This window comes from Eurosta solidaginis, chromosome X (genome assembly GCF_040869045.1).
Source record: "Eurosta solidaginis isolate ZX-2024a chromosome X, ASM4086904v1, whole genome shotgun sequence".
Lineage (NCBI taxonomy): Eukaryota > Metazoa > Arthropoda > Insecta > Diptera > Tephritidae > Eurosta > Eurosta solidaginis.
The window spans coordinates 70982472-71000230 of NC_090324.1; the positions used below are offsets into that span (position 1 = coordinate 70982472).

Here is a 17759-nt window from a genome sequence, read left to right on the forward strand (position 1 = left end):
TTTAATACCACTTCTGCCACAACAGAATGCCTCATTACAGCAAGATATATGAAGTTTTCTCAATTGAAGATGTGAGGAGAAGAATTAATTATTTTTTTTTTATTTAATTCGAAACATATTATACACAAATGCATGTATTTGGGGCCAGTTTATATATTAAAGACAAGGGAAAAGACTGCAAACATATCGGCAGTAGTAAAAATAACAAAATGACAAAAAAGTTTTAGGCAACTCTTGTTAAGCATATAGAAAAATATTTATTCATATTTCAAAAATTGATTTTAAGTAATAAGTGCAATAAATTAATGGCATGCATTTTATGTTTACTTGACACTATGTATATGAGCTTTTCGAAACATATTAATTTTGACGCCGATCAGGTTTTTATTCATATCAACAAATGATTTTTTAAATTAAGTAAATTTTCATTAAAATATTTAAAAAAAAACATGCTTAAACACTTTGCTAAAGGCAAATTGGTCACCATAATTATCAATTAACCTACTTAAAAATTGTTTCTTTTCTGTGTACTTTGTTTTTGTATTGGGAAAAAATTAATTAATAACAAAATGACAAAAAAGTTTTAGGCAACTCTTGTTAAGCATATAGAAAAATATGTATTCATATTTCAAAAATTGATTTTAAGTAATAAGTGCAATAAATTAATGGCATGCATTTTATGTTTACTTGACACTATGTATATGAGCTTTTCGAAACAGATTAATTTTGACGCCGATCAGGTTTTTATTCATATCAACAAATGATTTTTTAAATTAAGTAAATTTTCATTAAAATATTTTAAAAAAACATGCTTAAACACTTTGCTAAAGGCAAATTGGTCACCATAATTATCAATTAACCTATTTAAAAATTGTTTCTTTTCTGTGTACTTTGTTTTTGTATTGGTAAAAAATTAATTTAGCTCGTTATTTTACGTAAAAAAAGGCCCATAATTTATTTAAAGTGCAAATAGCTGTAATTTCTGTTGGGCTGTAAATTTAATATTCCACAAGTTGTACAATGGCCATGGATGTGATAAATAAATTTTATTCTACAGTACACGCAACAGTTTCCCAGCTTTCAGGTGCACTACCTGGGAATAATGTCACCCGAGAATATGAAGTACTGGATTAGGTTTGCACTGCGGGCGTAGGACTTATTGGAAAGTGTATAATGGTCATAAAAAGAGTACCAAGCAAGAGGTATCAGTTTTCGCATTTGAGAAAAAAATGCTGGAGCGTTGGACAAAAGATGATCGCGACACAATATTAGAAATACTGAGACGTGGCGTACAGCAATTAACAAAAAACCAACATCCTCAGGTTTTGACTGTACAACATCCGCTGGAGGAGTCGCGCGATTCACTGGCTTTTGCAACGGAACCAGTTTTTGCTTCTTTGGCAAATGTTATTGGTGAAGCGGTGCGTTCGGATAAGAAACTTTATGATGTAGAAATACGACATGGTCTACTGCAATTATTTGATGGTTTGAATTTCTTGCACAATGATGCAAAAATTGTACATCGTAATATATGTGCGGAAACTATTGTGATAAATAAAAATCGTAGTTGGAAGCTATTTGGCCTTGATTTTGTATTTCCAATCAACCGGCAGTAGACGGTAAAACATTTTGGGCCTGTCGGGAATACTCAACTTCAATGCATGATCTAGCACAGCCTTCTTTGGAGTATTGTGCTCCTGAAATAGCTTTAAACACGATAAATAACTCTGAACGTGATCTTTTCTCATTGGGTGTATTAATTTTCACAATCTATTCGGGAAAACCATTAAAAATGTTTGGCAATGACTATAGCTCTTTTCGAGGTTATGCAGCAGATCTCAATCAACGTGAATTCCCGTCAATTAATAGTGTATCAAGCGACTTGATAGAAAGTTTAAAAGCTTTACTACATCCGAGTCCGCATATGCGCCCACAATTGCACGAACTGAAACAAATTGCTTACTTCCAAGTTGTTGGGGTTAAAACTCTCAGCTATTTAGATTCATTGTATCAATGGGATAATTTACAAAGGTCAAAATTCTATAAAGGACTTCCACAAATTATACCAATTTTACCGCATCGTGTCGACTTACATTCCATTCTACCGTATTCAGTAAAAGAATTTATAAACTCACCAATGAACGCCTCCTTAATTCAATGATATTGATCGCAGGTCGTTGTGATGGGTTGGCGATGCTAACGCTTGCTGTATCATCACATGAGTCTTCGCCTTGGTCGTTTACGCCTTGTACGGTCTCCTTTGGGAACACTTTCGGCCTCATCACTTTCAATTTTAAACATTTTTTACACAACCATACAAACACACCTTGTTATAAGGTACTGTAATGGGTTGTGTTGCAGGTTTCGTCTTTCCACTCCCCTACTTTCCTACGAATTCGCGATGTCATCCAAAAACCCCGATTACTTGCAATACCAAGTCTAATTAATTGCGATGGCTAAAACGTTTAAATCCACACTCACTACTATTCGGCCTTATCTACCTATAATATCGGAATTTGTGCATGGTTGGATTTTGGGTGTAGCACGTAGCGTGCCAATACCACCAACTAAAAAACATGAAGAACTCTTATCGAAAAGTGCTGTTGAACTTGCACGCTTAATACGTGAACGAAAATACAGCTTATTAAGTAGTAAAACCATTCCATAGATTCTTCAGTGTGCGAACGTAAGCCAACAATTTTACGCACAATGGCATAATCGACCATTTGATTGCATTTTAAGCCAATAATTTTACGCACAATGGCATAATCGACCATTTGATTGCATTTTACCTGAAAATATAAGAAAGAAATAATAGTAAAAAGACACCACAAATAAATTTAAAATACTTACAGCTCTGCTACCGTACAACTTCGTGGATTTTTTCATAATAACATTTCTCCATTCACTTGACTCACCCTGCACCATTTTAGGCCAAAAATCCAAATGTACCAAATATTATGGTAGGTCGTTAATAGCAAATAAGACGTTGCTATTCAATGAGATACCGATTAAAAAGGTATACCAAATCGTTTACGAACGTATTGGGAGAAAGAGTAGTGTATTGTCACATACAAGGGAAGGGGTATAGCCGATCTAGCCACTAGTGTAATAATGTCCACACATTAATCCAGCAAAGTTTTGCACCTTGTTGGTCGGAGACCAGGGTGGTTTATAGTAAACATCATCACAATTTATAGCAAGTTTCTGCAATTTAAAATACACTAGGGAACACAAAGATAACCCTAAATCTTGAACTTTTTTCTAAATTTTGTATACCTAAATTCTAAATTTGTATACCTGGTTCTGAAATTTGTATACCTAAATTCTAAATTTGTATACCTGGTTCTGAAAAATTTTATAAGTCAAAATTTTGAGGTAATCTCGTCACTCAGCCACAACCAGATATTTTTTTTTTTTGGAAAAAATCAATACAGGCACGTGTATAATATGACTTAATGAGTCTAATTGCAGGCATCATGACCCGCTACGACCAATTGCGCAAGGCATATGAAAAGAAGGCCAGCTACTTCAAGGTGCCATGCCATTTGTGTTCGGCTAGGCATCCGATCCGTCTATGCTCAGTTTACCGTTCAAAGACGCCTGAGGAACGGATGCGTGAAGCTCTTCTGGGCAAATATTGTGGCAATTGCCTCTTCATGGCGCATCGCACGGCTGGTTGCACAAGCAACTGGAGATGTCGGCGATGTGGCGAGAAACACCACACCACCCTTCACGTGGATGAGCAAACAAAAGCCTCACGTAAGCCGTACAAGCCATGGGGTGTACTGGTAGAGGGGGAAGAACGCGATGACTTTGAAGGGGCGTTGTCATTCTACGCCTCCGATATTGAGACGGAGGAGATCGACCGAGGAACCAGGGAGAGGGACATCTATTCCCAACCATCCAGCATGGCCAAAGAGAGATCGGAACCACTGCCTTTCCGACTCTCAGGGGGATCGTAACCACGGCTCTTCCGACCCCTGCTACAACATGAGCGCCAAGCGTCAACCAGAACCCCTCACCGTCGCCGCCGACAACGACAACGTCCCCAGCTGGCTGACAACAACACAAATCGCCGTCACGAAGCCATCACGTTTAGCCTGCCTCGCTCTACGTCGACCGCCGCCGAATCTCGAGGAGTCATTGCCACTCGCCAGATAAGGACGCCGCTAGCGTTCCGCAGTGGACGTTAAGGGCTGTACCCCGTCGCTGGACCGGTATTGCGACCCATGATCTCGATTTCGCCGATCGCTATCGTCAAAATAGAAGCTGGAGGACGACTACACCTGGTGCGAGCATTGATCGGCGTCTGTTCGCCATCCAGAGTCATACCCGCCGATTTGGTCCGGGATCTGTGGCTGGACGAAACTCGAGAGGGTAGCCAGACAGGCTCTGTGGTGTGTCTACGGGGGAAGCACGGCGACAGCATTGCGACCCATGCCGTCGTCACACCACATTTCCACCGAGCGGCGCCTAGTCACAGCCTGGATCCAGCCATCGCGGCTATGTGTGTGTACATCTGTCTCGTCGATCCAAAATTCTACGTCGCGTCGCCAGTACGCCTAGTTCTCGGGGCAGACGTATATGCCGACATTATGCTAAATCAAGTTTTGCCAGCGTAATTCCGCCCGCTCTTGGCGCAAAGCACAATATTCGGCTTCGTGCTCTCTGGAATATCCAGAGCCTAAAAGGTCGCAGATATAAATATCCAAACAAAAAAAATTAATTTTGAATTTGCCTTTAAATTATGAATTTTGTAATAAAGAATATTTTATACCTTGAACTCATGCGTACAGTCTGTCCATCTACAAATTTCTCATCTTTCTCCCTCTAGATATTGTATATTCTAGCAGCAGGGCAAGGCGAGGTTGCGTACCGCAAGGGGGCCGGCTTGTTTAGGCCAGCAGGCTAACCCCAAAGGAAAATTAAGGGCCGGCAACCCTAATGCAACTTAATACAAAATCGCTTATTTATTACGGCCGTTAGCACTTATACTAAAAGAAAAATTGACGTTTCTTTAAGTTACCCCGCCAAAGGCCTGTTAGCTTTGGGGGGTAAAAGAACGCGTGCAATGGAACTCGGTCACTTGGATTGAAGCAGCCACAGTTTACGCACGCTCGAACGTATTGAAGCCGCAAGTTTTTAACCACAATCAAACGTCACACCGCCAGAACGTAGAGTCCCTGAATATATTAAAGGTAACATTGTAGCAATTGCATGCTTGCTCCTTTAAACTCTCTTTCTGTTATTTTCCACTGCATATTTTGTGAAATAAAGTCTATTGAAATTTTAATATTAATCACTGCCTTTTCTTCCTAACTTCCATCGAGAGAAACTAGTTTAGAGATCGCCAACTCAAGTTTTCACTGATTAATTTGAAACTTTGCATACGTATCAAGGACCGATGACAATGCATTAATGTGATGGTGGGGTGACATAAGGTTAACGGACATAAGGTCAATTTAACTTATGGCCACCCCAAATGGCCATAGATTTGAAACCCTGCACTTAGTGCGAAAAAGGCATTCCTTTATTAATGATAGAAGTCGATGCATGGCACATCTACGAAAGAGCATACTGGAGCGTTTTTTAAGACGCTTTTATTAGCTTGGCCTGTATCTATTTAACGGAATATTTGAGCTTAATTTTCACCGGTTTCTAGAAGTCTGATTATTTTGAAACTTTGCATACGTATCAAGGACCGATGACAATGCATTAATGTGATAGTGCGGTGACATAAGGTCAACGGCCATAAGGTCAAATGGCCTTATACCAGTTTGAATGGCCATAAGTTTGATTGAAACTTTGCACACGTATCGCGGCTCGATGACAATGCACTATTGTGATGGTGTGGTGACATAAGGTCAACGGCCATAAGGTCAATTTGCCTTATTACCACTTTGAATGGCCATAAGTTTGATTAAAACTTTGCACGCGTATCAAGGCTCGATGACAATGCATTAATGTGATGGTGTGGTGATATAAGGTCAACGGCCATAAGATCAATTGGCCTTATTGAAACTTTGCACACGTATCAAGGCTCGATGACAGTGCAATAATGGGATGGTGGGGTCACATAAGGTTAAGGGACTTAAGGTCAATTGGACTTGTGACCACCCCAAATGGCCATAAATTTAAACCTTGCACATAATGCGAAAAACGAATTTCTTTATTAATGATAGAAGTGGATGCATGGCACATCTACTTACGAAAGAGCATACTGGAGCCCTATAGCCCCTAGAAGTCTGATTAATTTGAAACTTTGCACACGTATCAAGGGTCGATGACCACCCCAAAAGGCCATATATTTGAAACCTTGCACATAATGCGAAAAACGAATTTCTTTATTAATGATAGAAGTGGATGCATGGCACATCTACTTACGAAAGAGCATACTGGAGCCCTATAGCCCCTAGAAGTCTGATTAATTTGAAACTTTGCATACGTATCAAGGAACGATGAAAATGCATTAATGTGATGGTGTCGTGACATAAGGTCTACGGCCAGAAGGTCAATTGGCCTTATTACCACTTTGAATGGGCATAAGTTTGATTGAAGCTTTGCACACATATCAAGGCTCGATGACAATGCATTAGTGTGATGGTGTGGTGACATAAGGTCAACGGCCAGAAGGTCAATTGGCCTTATTACCACTTTTAATGGCCACAAGTTTGATTGAAACTTTGCACACGTATCAAGGCTCGATGACAATGCAATAATGTGACGGTGGGGTGACATAAGGTAAACGGACATATTGAACTTATGACCACCCCAAAGTGCCATAGATTTGAAACCTTGCACATAATGCGAAAAAACCATTCCTTTATTAATGATAGAAGTGGATGCATGGCACATCTACGAAAGGGCATACTGGAGCCCTTTTTTAACACGCTTTTATTAGCTTGGCCTGTATCTATGTAACGGAATCTTTGAGCCTAATTTTCACCAGTTTTTAGAAGTCCGATTAATTTGAGCTTTTGCACACGTATCAAGGACCGATGACAATGCATTAATGTGATGGTGTGGTGACATAAGGTCAACGGCCATAATGTCAATTGGCTTTATTACCACTTTGAATGGCCATAAGTTTGATTAAAGCTTTGCACGCGTATCAAGGCTCGATGACAATGCATCAGTGTGATGGTGAGGTGACATAAGGTCAACGGCCATAAGGTCAATTGGCCTTATTACCTCTTTGAATGGCCATAAATTTGATTGAAACTTTGCGCACGTATCAAGGGTCGATGACAATACATTAATGTGATGGTGGGGTGGCATAAGGTCAACGGCCATAAGGTCAATTGGCCTTATTACCTCTTTGAATGGCCATAAGTTTGATTGAAGCTTTGAACACGTATCAAGGGTCGATGACAATGCATTATTGTGATGGTGTGGTGACATAGGGTCAACGGCCATAAGGTCAATTGGCTTTATTACTACATTGAATTGCCATAAGTTTGATTGAGACTTTGCACAGGTATCAAGGGTCGATGACAATGCATTAATGTAATGGTGGGGTGACATAAAATTAACGGACATAAGGTCAATTGAACTTATGACCACCATAAATCGCCATAGATTTGAAACCTTGCTCATAATGCGAAAAACGCTTTCCTTTATTAATGATAGAAGTGGATGCATGGCACATCTACGAAAGAGCATACCGGAGCCCTTTTTTAACACGCTTTTATTAGCTTGGCCTGTATCTATGTCACGGAATTTTTGAGCTTAATTTTCACCAGTTTCTAGAAGCTTGATTAATTTGAAACTTTGCACGCGTATCAAGGCTGGATGACAATGCATTAATGTGATGGTGTGGTGACATAAAGTCAACGGCCATAAAGTCAATTGGCCTTATTACCACTTTGAATGGCCATAGGTTTGATTGAAACTTTGCACACGTATCAAGGCTCGATGAGAGGCAATAATGTGATGGTGGGGTCATATAAGGTTAACGGACATAAAGTCAATTGAACTTGTGACCACCCCAAATGGCCATAGATTTGAAACTTTATACATAGTGCGAAAAACGCATTCCTTTATTAATGATAGAAGTGGATGCATGGCACATCTACGAAAGAGCATACTGGAGCCTTTTTTTAACACGCTTTTATTAGCTTGGCCTGTATCTATGTAACGGAATATTTGAGCTTAATTTTCACCGGTTTCTAGAAGTCTGATTTATTTGAAACTTTGCATACGTATCAAGGACCGATGACAATGCATTAATGTGGTGTTGTGGTGACATAAGGTCAACTGCCATAATGTCAATTGGCCTTATTACCACTTTGAATGACCATAAGTTTGATTGAAACTTTGCACACGTATCACGGCTCGATGACAATGCACTATTGTGATGGTGTGGTGACATAAGGTCAACGGCCATAAGATCAATTGGCCTTATTACCACTTTGAACGGCCATAAGTTTGATTGAAACTTTGCACACGTATCAAGGCTCGATGACAATGCAATGATGTGATGGTGGAGTCACATAAGGTTAGCGGACATAAGGTCAATTGAACTTGTGACCACCCCAAATGGTCATAAATTTGAAACCTTGCACATAATGCGAAAAACGCATTCCTTTATTAATGATAGAAGTGGATGCATGGCACATCTACGAAAGAGCATACTGGAGCCATTTTTAACATGCTTTTATTAGCTTGGCCTGTATTTAACGGAATATTTGAGCTTAATTTTCACCGGTTTCTAGAAGTTTGATTAATTTGAAACTTTGCATACGTATCAAGGACCGATGACAATGCGTTAATGTGATGGTGTGGTGACCTATGGTCAACGGCCATAAGGTCAATTGGCCTTATTACCACTTTAAATGGCCATAAGTGTGATTAAAACTTTGCACGCGTATCAAGGCTCGAAAACAATGCATTAATGTGATGGTGTGGTGACATAAGGTCAGCGGCAATAAGGTCAATTGGCCTTATTACCACTTTGAATGGCCATAAGTTTGATTGAAACTTTGCACACGTATCAAGGCTCGATGACAATGCAATGATGTGATGGTGGAGTCACATAAGGTTAGCGGACATAAGGTCAATTGAACTTGTGACCACCCCAAATGGTCATAAATTTGAAACCTTGCACATCTGTATTTAACGGAATATTTGAGCTTAATTTTCACCGGTTTCTAGAAGTCTGATTAATTTGAAACTTTGCATACGTATCAAGGACCGATGACAATGCATTGATGTGATGGTGTGGTGACATAAGGTCGACGGCCATAAGGTCAATGGGCTTTATTACCACTTTGAATGGCCATAAGTTTGATTGAAACTTTGCACACGTATCAGGGCTCGATGAAAATGCATTATTGTGATGGTGTGGTCACATAAGGTCAACGGCCATAAGGTCAATTGGCCTTATTACCACTTTGAATGGCCATAAGTTTGATAAAAGCTTTGCACACGTGTCAAGGCTCCATGACAATGCATTAATGTGATGGTGTGGTGACATAAGGTCAACGGCCATAAGGTCAATTGGCCTTATTACCACTTTGAATGGCCATAAGTCTGATTGTAACTTTTCACACGTATCAAGGCTCGATGGCAATGCAATAATGTGATGGTGGGGTCACATAAGGTTCACGGACATAAGGTCAATTGAACTTGTGACCACCCCAAATGGCCATAGATTTGAAACTTTGCACATAATGCGAAAAACGCATTCCTTTATTAATGATAGAATTTTATGCATGGCACATCTACGAAAGAGCATACTTGAGCCCTTTTTAACACGCTTTTATTAGCTTGGCCTGTATCTATCTATGTATCTATGTATCCATGTATGCATGTAACGGAATCTGGAGTGGAGCCGTGAGCCCCGGTAATGCAGAGCTCCGAACTCCGTTGCACCTTTTGAAGCATTTTGAGATAGGTACTTTTAGCTAGTGTAGGCCACCAGACCAAGGCACCAAAAAGAAGAATCGGGCGCACCATGCCTGTGTAAATACAGTAGGTCAACTAAGGGGAGAATCCCCAGAAGGTGCCAATTGCCTTCTTGCACGTGAACAGCTCTGCTGCTGCCTTCTTGGATTGCTCCACTATATGGTCACTCCATAATAGCTACCTATACAGAATGACTCCCAAATATTTGACTTGATCGCTAAACGCTAAGAACGTACCCCCAAATCTTGGCGATGTAAGATTTGGTACTTTGTACCTCCTCGTGAAGAGAACAAGCTCGGTTTTATCCGGGTTGACTTCCAAACGTGTGGCGGGTTGTACTCCAGGAGCAGCTCCAGAATGCCAGCTGGGCCCGTTGGCATCACTGGAACCCAGGCTCTAGCACTTGGTCGTGAGGGGATATCACGCGCCCCCACTACCTTGAGGCGCGCCCCCGGATATACCGCCCCTATCAGCGTGACGGCGGCTCTATAGAGGTTGACCGACCTGACTTCGTCACAGGCAATTAGCTTGACATTGCCCTGGAATCACCCTGCATCGGTGTAAGATGGCGGTGGACCAAGGTTGTCTTTTTTACCTTAACGGCCACCGTAGCGAGGGCGGCCTCGATCCACTTCCACTGTTGTTTCGGGATCCTGCCATCTTCGCTGCTCTCGTCTATAATGCCAATGATCTGCGGATCCTTGGCAATTTCGGCGAAAGACCGCGTCCAGCCTCCCTGCGTCTTGGCCCTTTTCGGTGCCGTGGGGTTGGATTCATCCATGGACCGCTGGCGTTTCGAGGTTTCATCACTCTCGACTAAAACTTTTAAAATTACTTGAACTAAAAAAAATAATAGTTTAAAAAAAAATAAAAAACACGCTTTTATAGCAAACCGAACTAAAAAATAGAAAATAATTTTCAATTAAAAAGAGTTTATATAACAATAGTAGAAGGTCAAACAATCGTCTATAGTTAATCACCTCAAAATAAAATTATAATAAAATTTAAGTTATTAACAGAATAATTTAATTCACAGTAAAAAGCGTGTCCTGAGAAATGGTTTTGCTGCATCTGCCGGAAAAGAATCTTTTTAGGACGGTCATACTCTTGTCAATGTGTCTCGCGTGAGGGATGGTTGCATCGGACAGGTGGTTCTGGGCTAGATCCCAAAACCAGACGTCCACGTAACTTCTATAAATCTTTTGTGGCTCCTTGATGTCCACGCCCTAGGACGTCCCGTCTGCGCCTTAGCGCCCCCTACCTTCCAGCAGCCCCGCTGCTCAGCAAGCCACAACAAGTATCCGCTGCTCCTCGCACCCTACCGCGCCACCAACTCATACGGCTGCTCCCACTCATACATACAATCTCCGTAGTATAGTCGTGAACAATGCCGAGCATCAGCCCCTGCCCCCGTCTTCTCCCCCTCTTTTCCGGCAGCAATTGTGTAGGTCAGGGAAACATACTCTTAGTCCCTACCTCCCTTTGCACCGTTTGCCAGCACAGAATATATATGTTTGCGACATCCGCCCAATGCAGCTCCTGCAATGGACGGTGCCACTTTCCTAGATGTTCTGGTCTCCGCGACGGCAACCCCTCGACGGGTTTCGTTGCGCCATGTTGCCAGGCCGCATACCCAAATACACCGGGTACCCCAATGCTTACCCAAGAAGTCCAGTCCCAGGGCCACAACAGCAGTTGCGTCCTAGCCTTCCACAACCCAGGCGTAGTCACCCGTCGCTTACTCCCAGAGTGGCCACGTCTCCCCCTATGCACTTCAGAATTTTGCAGTTAAACTGTAATGTATTAACTGGGAAGATCACGGAGATAGTCCATTTCATGAAGCGGCACAACATCCGCATTGCTGCGATTCAAGAGACTAAACTCACAGCATGATCTGCACTGCAGACCTGTTCTGGGTATAATGTCCACAGAAAAGATCGCGAAAGCGGAAATGGAGGCGGCCTCGCGTTTATCATACACCACTCTGTGCAATATCATATATTTGTCCCGGCATCGACCGCAGGGACAGTGTCTTAGAACGTCAAGGCTTATCTGTCCGGTCAGGCGATACAAACCTAGAAATCATCAACATCTACATCCCTCCTGCCACCTGTTGTCCCAGTGGATACCGCCCTAATATCAGCGCCTTACTCACTGGCAGCAATCGCATTATCTTAGGCGATTTCAATGCCCATCACGATCAGTGGTGCTCAAACTTGCGGGCGGACAGTAGGGGTGAGATGTTGGCGGATCAAATAGAAGAAATGACGTTCTGCACAATAAACGGAGACGCCCCCACACGTATGGTAGGAAGCTGTCACAGTTCGCCGGATATTTCAATCGTGAGCGCAGAACTCGTAAACTGCGTCAACTGGCAGCCGATGGTAACATTGGCATCCGACCACCTGCCCATACTTATTTCGCTCGAGCGTACCGCCGACTTCGCCGTCACATAAAAACGCACTTTCATACACTTCAAAAAAGGAATGTGGGACGAATACAAATCCTTTACAGACAACCGCTTTGCTGCCCTCCCTATCCCGACTTATGCCCGCCAAGGAGAGCGTGCTTTCCGCAAGGTCATTGAATCCACCTCGGCACTTTTCATTCCCGCCGTTAGAATTCGCGACATTCGGCCCCACCTCCCGGCGGAGGCCGCAAATTTAGCGAGAGAGCGTGACCTTATAAGACAGCTCGATCCCGGCGACACCCAAATAAGGGATATAAACCAATGCATCAGACTGCTTGTGGATGAACACAAGCGGTCGAAATGCGAGGAGCACCAAAGCGGTTGTAACCTCTCTGCCAGTGTAGGTAAACTGTGGTCCGCCGTAAAGTCTCTATCGAATCCGTCTAGGCACAATGACAAAATTTCCATCGCCTTCCGCGATAAAGTGCTGTAGGATGCGAAAAAATGCGGGAGCGCTTTCTGCCGACAATATATAATGCATTCTACGGCCAACAAAGATAGACCCGCACATAAACATAAATTCAGCGCCTCACCAATTACCATCAGCGCCAAAGAGTTGAGGATGCCATCGGTCATGCTAAACCATCCAAAGCAGTGGGCCCAGACGGCATAGCCATGCCGATGCTTAAAAGCCTAGGGAAAGAGGGTTTTAAATATTTACCACATGTCTTCAACCTGTCTCTGTCCACCTTTTTCATACCCGAAAAATGGAAAATGACCAAGGTGGCCCCGCTACTAAAGCTTGTGAAACCAGCTAACATAGGAGAGTGGTATCGCCCGATATCTCTCCTATCGCCAGTAACAAAGACGCTTGAAGCCATTTTGCTCCCCTACTTCAAAGCAAATTTGCAGCTAGCGTGACATCAGCTTGGCTTCAGAAAATTCCATAGCACCACCACCGCGCTAAATGCCATCAGCACCCAGATAAATTGCGGTTTAAATCAAAACCCCCAACTCAGAACAGTACTCGTTGCGCTAGACCTATCGAAAGCTTTTGATACGGTCAACCATGGCACGTTACTGCAAGATCTGGAAGGGCCTACCCTTCCCCATGTCTTAAAAGGTGGACCGCAAATTATCTGGGTGGTCGGCACGCATTGGTGCAATTTAGAAATGAAACATCAAAACCAAGAAGAATTTAACAAGGGGTGCCACAGGATGGTGTCCTATCAACACTTTTGTTTAATTTCTACACATCTAAACTACCTTCGCCACCAGAAGGAGTTACTATCGTTTCCTACGCCGATGACTGCACAATAATGGCCACAGGCCCAGGCCCACAGATCGATGAGCTTTGCAACAGAATAAACGGCTACCTCCCCGATCTCTCCATTTTTTTCGCCTCGCAAAACCTGGCATCGACTAAATCTTCCGCGACCTTATTTACGACATGGACGTCCCAAATGTAGACCATTTTGAACATCCACGTCGATGGCACTACGCTACCGACTGTCCTACACCCCAAAATCTTGGGTGTGACGTTTGATCAGGATCTACATTTTTGTGAGCACGCAGCCGCAATTGTTCCGAAAATCCAGAGCCGTTATAAAATTCTTAAATCCCTTGCTGGCAGTACTTGGGGAAGACACAAAGAGACGCTCATTACCACATACAAAGCAATTGGCCAGCCGATTGCGTGCTACGCGTCCCCTATATGGTCGCCAAGACTAAAAATTACCCACTGGAAGAAGCTACAGGCCTGCCAAAATACTGCTCTCAGAATCGCCACGGGCTGTCTTCTTATGTCCCCAGAACATCACCTACATAATGAGGCGAGAATACTCCCCATCAGGGAGAGAAATGAGACGCTAACCAAACAGTTTCTGTTGTATACCCAGAATCTCCGTAATCATTTTGAGAAAATACGGCACTTGAGAACTCAGCCGTATGAAGCAAAAAAAAAACACAAGCAGGTCCCCACATGACACCAACCATCTCTTTAGTTGCAATGTGGAACCAACGCCTCTTACACCCCTTTCATTATGGTCCACCCCTGTTGAAACAGCAAGTTTCCTCGGACTCCCGTTAGAGGATATTGATGACAATTTGTGATCGGTCGCAGCTGTTAGGTCGGGCGAAGCACTGCTACAACAACAACGATCTCAGTATCAACGTTGCATCTATTTAATTGATGTTTACTGATGCGTGGTTTCTTGTGTAGCGCAACTCTCTCGACAGCGCATAATATAGCTTATCCAACCCAATTGTCAACCTCACCTACCCGTGGCGAATCCTGTTTCATTAACAGCCGAGGCTCTGGCGACCCCGAACTCCTGATGGATCAAGGCGGTGGGAGGGCGGTATGGCCTAGAAGGTTTCATGTGGTCATAACAAATCGTTTCCCGAGATGGTTGGGCCGGTGCCTTTATTGTGCTTGTTACCGGAACGTACCGGATCTGCATCCGGCAAAGGACCATCAAAATCGATAACACTCCCCAAGGCCTTCCGGGAGTGTCCTTATCGCTACAACAACAACAGCAGCTTTTGGAATTGCACGCTAGAAATAAAAGCTTGAAACTGATAAGCTTGTGCTGAAGTTTTGTCGTTTTTCCTTTCTGCTATCTCTTCAAGGGCTTCGAATATTGCTGGCTGAAGTTCAATGTAAGTGGATACCGCTTCATGACATTGGCCCATCTTGTTGGGAAGAGGCTTTGCAATTTTTGTCCTCGAATTTTTTTTTATACCCAGCTGTACTTGTACACAGGGTATTATAACTTTGATTGGATAACGGATAGTTTTACAGGTATAAAGGAATCGAGATAGATATAGGCTCCATATATCAAAATCATCAGTATCGAAAAAAAAATTTGATTAAGCCATGTCCGTCCGTCCGTCCGTCTGTCCGTTAACACGATAACTTGAGTAAATATTGAGATATCTTCACCAAATTTGGTACACGAGCTTATCTGGACCCAAAATAGATTGGTATTGAAAATGAGTGAAATCGGGTTATAACCACGCCCACTTTTTATATATATAACATTTTGGAAAACACAAAAAACCTGATTATTTAGAAAATAATAAACTTAGAATGTTGAAATTTGACGTGTGGACTGATATTAAGACTTTTGGTACAAATTTGAAAAAAAAATAAAATTTAAATGGGCGTGGCACCGCCCACTTGTGATAAAATCAATTTTACAACTATATTTAATCATAAATAAAAATCGCTAAACCTATCGTAACAAAATTTGGCAGAGAGATTGCCTTTCCTTTAAGGAATGCTTTGAAGAAAAATTAACGAAATCGGTTAAGGACAACGCACACTTTTATATAAAAGATTTTTAAAAGGGTCGTGGACGAATAAAATAATCTTTGCAAAAAGAGCAATGGTATTTCATTTCCCAAGTGGATTAATACAATAAATAGGAAAAACTTCACATTTAAAAAAATGGGCCTGGCACCGCCCCTTTTATGACTAAGCAATTTTCTATGTTTCGGGAGCCATAACTCGAAGAAAAATTAGTTCAGAATAGAACCATATGTATATGTATTACTGCGCAGCCTTGTAACACTATTAAGCACACAAAACAAACAACAACAGCATTCCATGTGTACAGCTGTGTATGTAATGTTCGGTTTCACCCGAACTTAGACTTCCTTACTTGTTGCATAATCGAAATTTTTCTCTGGAGAACGTTTTGCATTTTTGTCCATCGGTAAAAATCAAAATAAATGCACACCCCCTAGAGTTCCTTGGCAAAATCAATTAACTCAGTAAAAAATTGCATTTCTGTAGTCTCTAACCTGCCAATACATCATCCCTTTGCCGAACATGACTTCCGATCTTACCTGGTATTGAGGGGGCATCATTTTGGCTACACGTAAGTCTATATTAGTACAGTACCTCTCGTTCCCGAGATGGTAGGCTAGCACAATTATGATGCTATTTTCCGGAACGTGCGGAATCAATATTCGGAAAGGACCATCAACATCGATTAAGCTCCCCAAAACTTACGGAGAGTCTCCTTATCATTACAAGAAGAGGAATTAAGAGTATTCCTGGTACTGGCAGACATAGTTAAATAGTTCAGAATCATACCTAACAACAAGCTGTAGTGAAATTTTAAGGTACAGGTTTGGTGATACGGGATCTAAACCATAAAGACTGCCGAATTCGTACTTATCTCCGATTTTTGCGTAAAAAACTGTAGACTGGAGAGTGAACCAGCTGATAGGTTAAATTATCATATATCCTCCAGGCATTAGTAGGATGGAGAACTCTTGAGGTGCGGAATAAGGTCATCTCTATAAACAGTTCTGCTTAAATTTCAAGCAATCGCTGGGCTAATATTAACGGTTGTCATTCTTACGCAATTCTTCTGATCAGTAGTTTACGCCCAGCGCACAGATTAGCATCACCACCACGCTAGGTATTATCACCTTTTTTGATCCTCGGAACCTTTGGGTCTTTGTACTTCAGTGGCCTCTTATAAAAAGCATGCCTACCGAAGGAATGTTCTAAGTCCCTTAACTCAATAAGGTAACAACTGGCCTTACTCTTGTAAGCTTCCGAACATATCTATCTTAAACAAACTTTATCAACATTTTTGTATATAGAGATCTGCAGTTCTTTTCTTCGTTAGAATAGTAAGTGGGCGATACTCATAAGAAACCCTAATTAAGATGGGGTGACATAATGTCAACGGTTATGATCACCACAAATGGCCATAAGGTCAATTGACTTTATGACTCCTTCATATGGTCATAAGATCAATTTACTTAATTACCTGTCTTAATTTCATTTTGTGACTATTTACGGAATTTTCGTTTGGGCTTGAGAACATTTCGGGAAAAAGATTATAATCATATATAGCAATTTAAGAAACCACACAAAAAAAAAAACTTCTATGAGACGTTTAGTTGAATATGTTCTTCCTAATTCGAAAGAATCATCCTACCGGCCCAGCTTTTGATCAGATTTATTAAAAATGGCGGCGGCTAATTCCAAATTTTCGAAAAAGGAGCGCCATATGCGAAAAACAAAAATATAGTGAAAACAATCAAACATAACTGTAATTCAACCGTTGTTAAAATTGTAGTACGTGGAGGTGTCAAACTAAATAATTGACCTTATGGCAACATGAGAAAAAAGAGCTGACTTTATAACCATTTCGTCGTCTTGATTTTCAATGACATTGTTAATATTTCATTCATTCATTTTATTCTACTTCAGCGCGAGTAAATGCGTATGCTCCTCTGTTATTCCTGCCATCTACATTGTGCCCGTCTACCACTTTCACTTTTCAAAGCATTTCACACAGTTGGTGTTTTGCAACGAAGCCCTTTTTGTTTGAACGCAAACTAGTCCCTCAAATTTTGAGATATCTCAATGAAATTTGGCACAAGAATGTATTTTTGTGGCGGCCACCGTGGTGTG

The 17759-nt window shown here is 41.7% G+C and overlaps 1 pseudogene; it reads left to right on the top strand.

The window, feature by feature from the left end:
• The first annotated feature begins 970 nt into the window (after positions 1-970).
• Positions 971-2360, top strand: LOC137234674 (SCY1-like protein 2; annotated as a pseudogene).
• The last annotated feature ends 15399 nt before the right edge of the window (positions 2361-17759 follow it).